At 46.7% G+C, this 12,434-nt stretch overlaps 1 long non-coding RNA gene across 1 annotated transcript in view; it reads left to right on the forward strand.

The window, feature by feature from the left end:
- Window positions 1-12,434, forward strand: part of LOC131502261 (uncharacterized) — a 138,363-nt gene that overhangs the window by 22,286 nt on the left and 103,643 nt on the right. The gene's annotated exons all lie outside the window — the stretch shown is intronic.

The following is a 12,434-nucleotide window of genomic DNA, read 5'->3' on the forward strand; positions in this document are numbered from 1 at the left end:
CTTGCACTGCGAGCAGCGAGGACGGCGCCACCCAGCTCCTTCCCCGCGCGGGGGAGGGGGGGCCTCCACTGGGCATCTCGCCATCAAGATCTGAGCTTTGTGCTGGGTCTGTGAGCATGTGTGCGTTATCTTGATTTATTTTGTGTGTATCCATCAGCAAGCTGCAAGATGTGTCCTAAGGAATCAGAAAAGCCTAAGAGGTTATTTTTGGGGTCTGAGAAAGCTAAAAAAAATTCATATAAATTAATAATTACTTCCTTGATTTACGCCATTTCGAGTTAGAAAAGGTTTCATCGGAACGCTCTACTTTCAGATAGTGGGGGGAACCTGTACACTGTCCACATGGTTTCCCAGGAAGGTGTGCAGCCAACAGGTGGCATAGGAGGAGCCTAGAGCTCATCTGTCTTGCTTCTTTGTTTTATTCCTTTTCTCATTACTGGGCCCAGGGTGCATCTGATCTGTGGGCTCCAGTAAGTGGGGCCACGCACTTACTGAGGGCCTTCACCCCTAAGGACAGAAGATTCTGCAGCCTGGGAGAGCCAGGCAGAACTCTGGCTTATTACTCAAAGAAGCTCTAAGGGGCCACGGGCATCCTCTAGGTAGAGCAGGCAACCTGAGTTAGGTGTAGGGTTTTTCACCACATCAGTATGAGATGGCCTCTTTGAGACTTGATCCTACTTCGTGTGGTGACCGCAGAAATCACTGAAAACTCCCAGGAACAAAATTCTGGATTCCAACCCCCCCCCCCCCCATTTATTCATTCACCTCTCGCATGTCAAGCAAATGCTTCACATCTGCCAGGCAGGGGACGCCTGTGGGAGCCGCCCAGTCATTGTGGCAACTGCATACACCTGGCACGGTGAGGGGCTCACGGGCAACCGTCGGCCGTGAGGATGGGCTGGTGGGTCAAGACTCTCCTTTTCTGGGTCTCAGGCAGGCTGTTCTGAGGTGGATCCCGTACAGGCCGTCGGGCCCCAGTGTGGATGAGCCGCCACGCCTGCTGAAAGGGTAATTTTCCACAGGGAATGTGCTATCACCAAAGGAGCTGCATTTGGACGGAAGGGAAGCTAAGACTGGATGAAGAAAAACCGGATGAGGGCAAGGGCATAACTGAAACGTGCGTGCCATCAAAAGACGCTGGCAGACACAAAGCAGAAGCAGCCTGTCCCAAACACGGAGGAGGAGATGCCCCGGATATCCTGGTGCGTCCACGAATGACCGAAATCACTTCCTTGGTGACTGATCCTGCTGTGAGTGGGCAGAATGCCCTAATTTGTGTGGACCCGACTCTACCGATGTACATCCCACAGGCTGACCTAGTCTGCCCTTGGCCGCAAGGAGGCCCTGCGATAGTGAAAAACAGCCCTGCTGGCAGCCGGGTCAATGATATTCCCACCTGAAGCTACATAGCTGTCATGGAGAATAATGTCCAGAGAAGGCCACTCTGTGACTGCTGGTGAAAGTAGACAGAGACGAGGCCACTCCTCAAGCAGGAAAATGATTAACAACCCCCCACCTCGGAGTGACGAGGTTCACTACCATGCCTTTACCAATGATGACTCTAGCCCCTTATTAATTTTCCCACCTCTCAGATAAAAATGAAGGTCACCCAATTACTGCATTGCTTCTGCCTCTTGAGGACATGGAATTCAGAACATGTCCTCATTTCCTTAAACTCTGCTTAGAATCCAACACCTCTGGGTGGCTCAGTCGGTTAAGCTTCTGACTTCGGCTCAGGTCATGATCTTGCGTTCGTGGCTTCGAGCCCCACTGACAGCTCAGAGCCTGGGACCTGCTTGGGATTCTGTGTCTCCCGCCCTCCCTGCCCCTCCCCTGCTCACGCTCTGTCTCTCAAAAAAATAAAACATTAAAAAGAATCCTTCAACACCTGAAATCCTGCAACAGCCCCTCCTGCTCCTTCCCGCAGTGCCCCACGGGGCCTGGACTGAATCCTTACTGGCCACAGCAAAGCCACCTGGAGCCGCCTGGTTTTGACTACAGGTGTGTTCCTGCTGGTCTTCCCTCGGTAGGCACCTCCGTGGGCCTCTCCGCTTGTTGCCAGCTGTTAGCATTGGAAGACACTCGAAGGAAAAGACGACAAATGCCACCATTTGCAAATGTCTGCTCTTTTTTCTTCTCTCTCCCTTTTTATCCGACATAAATCCTGCCTTTGCCTTTGTTGGACAGAACTGACCTGTGTCGTGGCTTCTTTGTATACGTGCAAAGTAGCGTGCTGGTAGTGCCCTCATATGCGTCCATGAGTCAGTTCATACTGGCGTAGACCGTTCCTGAAGATGTGGCAGTGACGGTGGGGTCTCCCCTGTGGCTCCGTGTAGTTGCTACCTTCCGTACCACAGCACACACCTCTTTGCAATGCCCCTGCGCTGTTGCTGCCAACTCGGGCTCCAGCTTTCCAGGGAGCTGCCTCACCCTCTTCTCCTCTTTGCAGCCCCTCCAGAAAACCAGAAGAATCCCCAACCCCCCAGACTCCAAAATGGCCTCAAAAAAAAGCCTCCTACTTGATGAGGCAGAGCAGCTTCTCTCTCATTCAGGTTTCTACCTTTGCTTCTTTGCAGATCTAAAGGCTTGTTTATGAATGAGAAATGGAAACTAACCCAAATATCCAATAATAGAATAGTTAGGTATAGTGCATCAGCCACATAGACTATCTTCCCGCTGTGAAAAGAGGCCATTAAGGCAACCTAGAAACAAGGAAAATTGTTTATGAAACAGTGACTTATGAAAACGAAGCATAGTACGATGGATGGTGAACAGCATGATTACGAGGCCACGATCATCTGTATGGAGCTCAGGGTCTACACTGGGTACCAGGCAGGATTTATACTAAGTACAATGTGATGGCCTGAGCGGTAGGCCTGTCCGGGCTCTATTAAATGAGGGACAAAGGAGCCTGGTGGAGAGGATCAGGGCTTTGGACTAGGGTAGGTGAGCGAGGCACCTGCACAAAATCTAACAGAGTGCCAAGCGAACAAACTTCAGTCATCAAGACAAAAATGACTTAATGTAATATTTAAAAACAATCAGAATTAAGGCAAAAAAACCATGGTGAACACAGTGTCAAAATCCTAACTGCTCTTGTGTGACCTGGAGAGTGCGTGCCTCACTGCCTCACCTCGTCCCAGCCCTGGTAAGGACAATGACTAGCCATGTAGGGCCACTGGCCCCCTCCCACCTCCAGGACTGAACACTCAGAATAAGGGCCACTCCTTACCCCCAAAGGAGGGAGAATCCAGATGCACACTTGGTTAGGTAATGGCTGGTCAGGGGAGAGGTGTCTCCATGTAGTGGAATGTCAAATAGATCTTCCGGGGCCTTGGGCAGGGACAAGAAGACACAGCACATGAAAGTGCCCCGCCATGCAAATCTCCATAAAGAACTACTCCATTCAAGTAACCTCGTTGAGTGACCCCTGGAGATTCTTCGAGTCTGAAACGGAGGCGTGTCTATGAGTCAGAAGCCGCAAAGGACATCGCTACAGCAGCCTGCGTCTCTGGGGTTTCACTGTCCTTGTAAAAGCAGAGGCCGAAGGAGGTGCATTAGGTTTGTGCGAAAACGTGTACAGGACAAAGCGGAACCCGATCGGCTGGAAGTCAGGCGTTTGGAGATGATATTTCTGTACATTCTGCAGGTTGGCGGTGGGGGCTGATCTAGAGAGAGACAGTTTGGTCATTGTTGTACACCTATTGAACAGGCAGCCTGGGGCGGCCGGTGAAAAATCAGATTCTGTATGTAGATATGCAATGAGTAGTGGGTAATGGCCCTAAACAAAAATCACCATGGCAGAAAGAATGAGTATGAGTCGTACGGAATCCTGGAAAGTTTTTCTTAGCGCTTTTATGGGATCTGTTCCATTGATGAAAGGGAAAATGAAGAAATATCACATCCACAAAGTTACCTATGTAGAACCTGGCCCAAACTTAAATGACAAGGTCTCACATGGTCATCTGAGCAGGAAATAATGTGCGGTTTTATCAAGGCCAAGGTCATGGCTTTCCTAATGGTGTTCTTACTGGAAAATGGTAGGTCAGTCAGGTTTCTATGAAGGTACAATGCCTGTAGGATGAGGCTTAAAATAGCATTCTGCCTTGAAATTTAAAACACACTAAGAGCAATAAACTATGGCCGGTGATTCTAATGTGTAGCCAAGACTGAGAGCCTAGGAGGCCAGTGTTGTCCAACAGAACTTTCTGCAATGATGGAAATGTTCTACCTGCGCTGCCTGATAGAGTAGAGTGACTCTTGAGCACTGGACTATGGCTAGTGTGCGTGAATTTTGAATGTTGTTCACTTTGAAGTTCAAATTGAACTGTCAATAGCGGCACGTGCCTCATGTGCACAGCTCTCCGTGCAGTGGTGTTCAAAGTTCGGCTGGCATCACAGCCACCTGAGGAACTTGGTAAGAACATAAGGGTCCAGGCTACATCCCACTTCGACAAGCCTGAGACTCTGTGTTCATTATTAGCTTGCCAAGAGACTTTCCACAGCAGCACTTGGCAAACTTGGGGATCTTGGCAAAATGCACATTCTGATTCAGCAGGTCTGGGATGAGGCCCGAGAATCTGAACTTCTAACCGGCTCTCACAGGTGCCAGCGCTGCTGGTTGGGAGACCATACTTTAGTTGGATGGCTCTAGATTTTAATTCTCCTTGCTTCTTTTTAGGGTAAATTCTGGAGTGGATGCTGTTACCCGTTTTTGAACGTTTTTAAAAAATTATGTATTTAAAAAAATGTTTATTTCTTTATTTTGAGAGAGAGAGAGAGAGAGAGAGAGAGAGAAAGCAAGAAGGAAAGGGACAGAGAGAGAGAGGGAGAGAGAGAGAATCCCAAGCAGGTTCTACAGTGTCAGTGCAGAGCCGGATGTGGGGCTCGATCTCACAAGCTGTGAGATCATGACCTGAGCCGAAGTTGGATGCTCAACTGACTGAGCCATGCAGGCGCCCCAATCATTTTACTTTTTTTTTTTTTTTTCAATATATGAAATTTATCCAATCATTTTACTTTTGATGTTGCTTCTGTTCCTTCACTTTTTCTGTTTTTATTAAGTTTTATCAAGTTGCTATTTGGTCTATTTTTTGCCCTTGCTAATTTGGACATTCCATTGTATTTTTCCATTCTTTAAAAAAATTTGTCTATTCATTTTGGGAGAGAGAGAGAGAGCATGGGCAGGGGAGGGGCAGAGAGAGAGGGAGAGAGAGGATCCCATGCAGACTCTGCACTGTCAGCGCAGAGCCTGACTCGGGGCTCGAACTTACTAACTGTGAGATCATGACCTGAGCCAAGATCAAGAGTCAGACACTTAACCAACTGAGCCACCCAGGTGCCCCTACTTTTCCATTCTTTTAATGGCAGTTTATTCTCTGGCATGCTTAATTGCATATTTTGTTACCGTTATTCGACATGAGACCTCTAACTCTTCTTACCAAGACAGTTTACTCTTCCTTGCATCATGTACCCCAATAAGATGAGGTCGTTACACTATTTTAGCTTCCCTCCCCCTGTGGCTCTAGCTGAGGAATTTAAATGCTCTTTCTCTCCTCTACCTCCATGTTCACCACATCAACGCCTGGGTGTCAATGAAATAGTTTAGCTCTAGACTATTATTAAAATTACCATTGCAGCAAGTTCTTTTAAGAATCCTCATGTGAAAGAAAAGAATCCTTATCTCGTACTCATAGTACATATTCCAAGATGTTCATTTATGGTTGATTTAGATGAAAGCACACATTACTTATTCTCGGGAACCCAATCATTATCCATTTACACTTTAGTACTTGAGGCTTCTGTTTTTGTTCAATCATTGTTTGGTTAGAATGATTTAAGTATTTCTCTCAAACAGGTCTTGTGGCTGTTCATATATTTTAATTCTTAAAAAATGAAAAAAAATTGTTTACCTTAATGGATACATAAAATGCTAGCTGGGTATGGAGTTCTGGGGCGGCAGTCCTGTACTCTCAGAAGTCTCTAGATGTTATGTCAACATCTTCTATCTTCTAGGACTTCCAATGTTGTATAAGAGTAGTCCAATATTCATCCTATTTTCTTCTCCTTAAAAAAATTTTTTAATGTTTATTCACTCTTTTTTTTTTAATTTTTTTAACGTTTATTTATTTTTGAGACAGAGAGAGACAGAGCATGAACGGAGGAGGGTCAGAGAGAGGGAGACACAGAATCCGAAACAGGCTCCAGGCTCTGAGCTGTCAGCACAGGGCCCGACGCGGGGCTCGAACTCACGGACCGTGAGATCGTGACCTGAGCCGAAGTCGGCTGCCCAACCGACTGAGCCACCCAGGCGCCCCAACGTTTATTCACTCTTGAGAGAGAGAGAGAGAGGGAGAGAGAGAGAGAGAGACATAGCACGAGTGGGGGAGGGGCAGAGAGCGAGGGAGACACAGAATCCGAAGCAGGCTCCAGGCTCTGAGCTGTCAGCCCAGGGCCCGATGAGGGGCTCGAACCCACAGATGGTGAGAGCATGACCTGAGCCGAAGTCAGACGCTCAACTGAATGAGCCACCCAGGCACCCCTCATCTTATTTTCTATTTATAGAAAACATACTCTTTCTTAGCGGAAACTTAAGATTTATTTTTTATTCTTGAGATTTAGAATTTCACCAAGGTATGCCTCTGTATGTATATCAGCTAGCATCACAATAATGCTATGTAACAAACTACCACAAAAATCCCATCTGCATTAAACACGGAGCATTTATTGGTCACTGACACTTCGACAAATCTATGCTGGGCTTGACACTAAGATTCAGATTGGTTCCAGGTCCACTTGATGTAGTTCTCGTCCTTGAATCAGGAGCCTCCCAAAGCTTGCTCTCCTTGGGGCACAAAGCAGAAGGACAGGAGGATGTGAAAATAAAGGAACCCTCACTTAAAATGGAGTTAGGAAACTATTTTGGGGATGAGCACTGGGTATTGTATGTAAGCGATGAATCATGGGAATCTACCCCCCAAACCAAGAGCACACTGTATACACTGTATGTTAGCCAACTGGACAATAAATTATATTAAAAAAAAAAAAAAAAAGGAGTTAGGAAGCCCGGAAGGTGGGGCGGGGGGCTCTCACGCATGTACCACCCACTACCGCCTGCATAACCAGCAGCAAGAAGCAAGGTAAGAATTATCTTGACAAGGGAAGGACATTTTGCACATAGGGTTTTCATGATCTGCTTTTCCGAAAGTTCCCTTCCTGCCTCAGCAGTAGTACTAACCACGATTTGTAGCCAATAAGAAATCGCCACAACCTGAAACTCTTGTTCTCTAGTGAACTTCTGTTTCTTTTCTTTCTTTTTTTTTTTTTTAATTTTTTTTTCAACGTTTTTAATTTATTTTTGGGACAGAGAGAGACAGAGCATGAATGGGGGAGGGGCAGAGAGAGAGGGAGACACAGAATCGGAAACAGGCTCCAGGCTCCGAGCCATCAGCCCAGAGCCTGACGCGGGGCTCGAACTCACGGACCGCGAGATCGTGACCTGGCTGAAGTCGGACGCTTAACCGACTGCGCCACCCAGGCGCCCCGTGAACTTCTGTTTCGAACAACCCTCCCCAATTTCCTCTTAAATCCTAATAAATGGGGTGCCTGACTGGATCAGTCCGAGAAGCACATGAGTCTTGATCTTGGGGTCATGAGTTCAAGCCCCACGTTGGGTGTAGAAACTACATACATACGTCCATACATACATATATACCTACATACACATAAAAAAATTCCAACCACCGTTTAAAAAACAACCTAATAAAAGCTGACCTTCCCTTTATCTCCTTGGACTTACCTGTGGCTCCCCAGGGCTTGCATGCATGTCCCAAGCTGCAATTGCTCTGCTATTCCTCAGGAAATTCATTTGATTAGTAAAATAACTGGCTTTTTTATTTTTGAGTTTGAAAATGGTGAGCCCACCAAGCAGGTATAATTCAGGTTTCTGCTTGTATTATATCCACTACCAGTCCATTGGCCCAAGTGAGTCACATAGGCGACTCCAAGTCAGGAGCTAGGGACGCATGATCTGCTCACCCATGTTAGATAAAGGAAAGGGAATCAGTACTTGGTGAACAGTAATTTAATCGATGATAATTGGTAGATTATTTGCTGGGATTGTCATGGAATCTATTGGGAACTTGGTGCACTTTTTCAGTCTGCAAACTTGGGCCTTTGTTTTGTTCAAGGAAATTTTCATTTATTATTTGTTTAATTATGCTTTTCCTCCACCAGTTCCCTCTCCTCGATCACCCGTTTTTGCTTGTTATGTCTCCTAGATCTATCCTCCACGAAGACTCTTATCTTTTCCCTGTAAGTTCCATATTTTTGTATTTTTGAGATATTATGGTTTGAGATATTTCCTCCCTTCACTCAGATTACTAAGTATGGCTGCAAGAGTAGCCATCCTCTCTTTTAATTCACCTGATGTATCTTTAAGTTTGAAATCATAGCATCTAGTTTCAGAAAGTTTGCATGTGTGGGAAGATATGTGCATGTAGAGGGTGACCAACTTATCCCAGTTGGCCCAGAACTGTCCTGGTATCAGCCCTGCAGGTCCCATATCCCTGGAGTTGTCTCAGTCCCGGGCAAACTGGGGCACTTGGTCACCCTCATGCTGTATTTGAATCTCTTTAAATCCTAGTTTTATTTTATTTAGTTTATTATTTCAAGAGTGAGAGAGAGTGCAAGGGGGAGGGGGCAGAGAGAGAGAGGAAAGAATCCCCAGCAGGCCCTGCGATGTCAGTGCAGAGCCTGACATGGGACTTGAACTCGGGAACGGTGAGACCGTGACCTGAGCCAAAATCAAGAGTCAGACGTTTAAACTGACTGAGCCACCCAGGCGCCCCAAGTCTTCTCTAGCAATTGTTTTCGCTGGTTGTCTGTCCTGTTTGATCTTTCTCCTTCTGGCTGCTGGGAACTCTAGAATGTCTTGTTATTTCTCTCTTTTTTTTAAATTTTTTTTAATGTTTATTTATTTTTGAGAGAGAGAGAGAGAGCATGAGTGGGGGAGGAGCAGAGAGAGAGAGAGGGAGGCACAGAATCGGAAGCAAGCTCCAGGCTCTGAGCTGTCAGCACAGAGCCCGATGCGGGGCTCGAACTCACCAGCTGTGAGATCATGACCTGAGCTGAAGTCGGACACCCAACCGACTGAGCCACCCAGGCGCCCCAAATGTTATTTATTTCTCTTTATCTACTGTGGTGAGACCATTTGGGTCTTACTGACATATACCGGGGCTTAAAATGAATTCAGTCATTAGCTTTACTGGGAGAAAGAAAAACTTCCAAGGCCAAGGTAGCAAGAGAAGAGAAGGCATGGGTCCCTTTCCTCCCAATATCCGGTAGAGGAGAGTACCAGTGCCAGCGTCCCTTCCCGGATATATAGCGTGGGTCCACGTTCCAGCAGAGGAACCTGCGCCCTTACCGCTCTCCTTCAGAACAATCGTGAGAAAACCACCTTACCAATGAAGGGACACACAAACTGCTTGGGTGCCACACAGGCTGGAGTTGGACACTAGATATTTAAAGAGGTTGGCTGGGAATTCCCGCCGCCAGCACCTGCGGTCTGTTGGGAGACATTTTTCCATGGCTTTCTCTTGTTTCTGCAGGTCTTGTGAGCAGAGGCACAGGCAGCTTTTCTTCTGAACTAACTTTCCAAGGAAGTTTGTATAGTGAACAGCCTTAGGAGATAGAGATCGTGTCTCCATATGGAGCCAAAGAAAAATGTGTTTGTTGACTAGTAGGAGAAGGTTTCTCTTTAGGTCAAAAATGCGGCAGATTTGCTTGCAGCCCTCTTTAAAATATTGGTGTTTCCAGGGGCACCTTGGTGGTTCAGTCACTTAAGCATCCGACTCTTGGTTTCGGCTCAGGTCATGATCTCAAAGTTCGTGAGTTCAAGTTCTATACTGACAGTGTGGAGCCTGCTTGGGATTCTCTCTCTCTCTCTTTCGCTCTCTCTGCCCTTCCCATGTGCACTCTGTCTCTCTGTCTCTCTTTCTGTCTCTCTCTCAAATAAATAAACGTAACCAAATTTTAAATATTAATATTTCCAAAGCTTGGTTCCTCCCCAGTGACACACAGCCACTGTGCGTGCAGCACCCACATGGGCCCACCGCTGTGTTGCCCCAGTGGGATGCGGAGGGCAAGAGAACCAATGCAAACATGAAGCTCATGCTGCCTGTTGCGCTACGAGTGTTGCAATCCTTCATCTCTGTCCGACCCACCGTTCTCGTGATTTCTGCCAGCACCCACAAGGTGAAAGCAGACTCACTTGTTAGCGTGCGGGCAGGTGGATTCTCATGCCCCTCGCAGTCCTCCCTGGAGCCTGTTAGAAGTGCCGTCCTGCCCAGTCAGGAAGCCCAGTTCGGTGGAAGCTTCCTCCACTCTGCTCCAGCCTCAGCGGACTCATGGTCCCGGAAAGGCAGAATGAGGTCACTTTGGGATAAGTGTGCTTGCTCATTTCAATACAGCAGGTAACTCGCAACTACAGGGAGGTCAATAATGTGTGTCCTCTATATGGAGGACGTCCCGCCCTATGAAAGGGACGTTTTCTAAGTATGATTTATAAGTGTTTTCCTATGGAAGGAATTTTATAAACAGCATTTGTACCTAGTCCTAGTTACTCCCAGACTGACCCTGCAAATGTATTAAGCAGCTTCAATGTGGTTAAGATCATGGGTTCTGGAGCCAGGCTGTCTAGGTTCAAATCCCGGGCCCTCCATCAGCTACATCAGTCACAGCATCCTCTCTCTCAGCTGTCTCATTTGAAAATGGAGTTAATGGAGGAGAGGGGGGCACCTGGGTGGCTCAGTAGGTTAAGCGTCCAACTTCAGCTCCGGTCATGATCTCCTGGTTCGTGAGTTTGAACCCCGCATCGGGCTCTTGCTGTCAGCACTGGAGCCTGCCTTGGATCCTCTGTTCCCTCCACCCTCTCTCTGCACCTCACGCGCTCGCGCTCTCTCAAAAATAAATAAACATTTAAAAAACAAAGAAAAAAAAAAGAAAATGGAGTTCACAACACTGACCACCAATAGGGTCATTTTGAGGATTAAATGAGTAATGCCTGCCTTGCAAGCAGCTCCTTTCTAGCCTGCCGTCATAACCATTCAGTAATCTGGCCACTATGTACAATTTAACCTCAGCCTTGCTCTGCCCACTCACTTCTCCCAGGATGTCCCTACTCCCATGGCACAGTAGTACGACACTTGCTTGGCCCAGATCTCAATGACATCTTCTAATATATGAGTGTCACTTACAAAGAGAATATATCGGTGTCTGGCTGTCTTGACTCCTGAATCGCTCTCTCTTTCAGATGGTTCCAAACTATGGTAGAAATGTCAGTTATTAGCTCCCCTCGAACACCAACATATAGTTAAGTGACAGGCTGTAATCTGTCATTTCATCCATATGCCTTGGGCTCTCTCCAGCCATATGGTGAGCCCACTGTGGATGGGTCTATGTCTTGCTCTCAGCGAGGCAGTGGAGACGGCAGTTTGGGAGAGGACATGGTCTCTTACCCCGAGAGGCTTGGGTACAAATCTGGGCTTTGACGGTTCATAGGTGGGTGAAGAACTTTAGCTACCAATGCCTTATTTTCTCATCCATATTTGCACCTTCCTTACATGGTCCTCTCAAGGGCTGAGTGAGTTAAAATGTACAACAGAACAGTGCCTAGCCTAGCATGTAGTGAGGAGAGAGGGGGAGAAATCCTGTATTTTATAGCCTAGGTGCTTTTCAAGATGCACTTAAAGCAGCTAAGTACATTTTCCCTGAAGCTGAAGTACTGAAGTTCTGGAGATGAAAGATGATTTCCTGGAAAAAATATTTACCTGAAACACTGCTAAGACTCTATCAAGGTTGTCCTCATCCTTTCCGGTAAGAAGAAACGCAGCTTTCTCTAATGAACAGGTGGCCACGGTGCTACCGTAGGTGGCAACACACAAAACCAAAGACAAGACTGGTATCGGCTGGAAGGTGGGGAGAAGTGGGAACAGGACCCTGGAGACAACCTGTCCAGTAAGGAACCTAACATGTGTGTGGCACTTGGAAGAAAACAGAAGCTTCTTAGAATTGGATATTTTCCCCAAGATTTTCTCAAAATAGAAATCGAGAATGGGAGGACAGATTTTTAACTTGCCACTTACACAAAAGTACAATTCTCAGTGCAGAAGTCCATGTGCCTGGACTCCAGGGGCTGAGCAGTACTTTTCCATCTAATCGTATCTCCATCATCTCATGGTCTGTGTTCTGCCCTCTGACTTGTGATAGGGTGTGAAGCCACTAAAATCTTGAGCCTTCTCTTTCCCAATCTCTTATTGTGTACTTATCTTTGTATGTTTAACATTCATCATTCTATTGAGACTTTATCATATTGGGAACATAGCTTACATTGCTAAAGGACAAAATGATCTGAGAGTGAATAGGACCTAGATTCT

This window comes from Neofelis nebulosa, chromosome X (assembly GCF_028018385.1).
Source record: "Neofelis nebulosa isolate mNeoNeb1 chromosome X, mNeoNeb1.pri, whole genome shotgun sequence".
Lineage (NCBI taxonomy): Eukaryota > Metazoa > Chordata > Mammalia > Carnivora > Felidae > Neofelis > Neofelis nebulosa.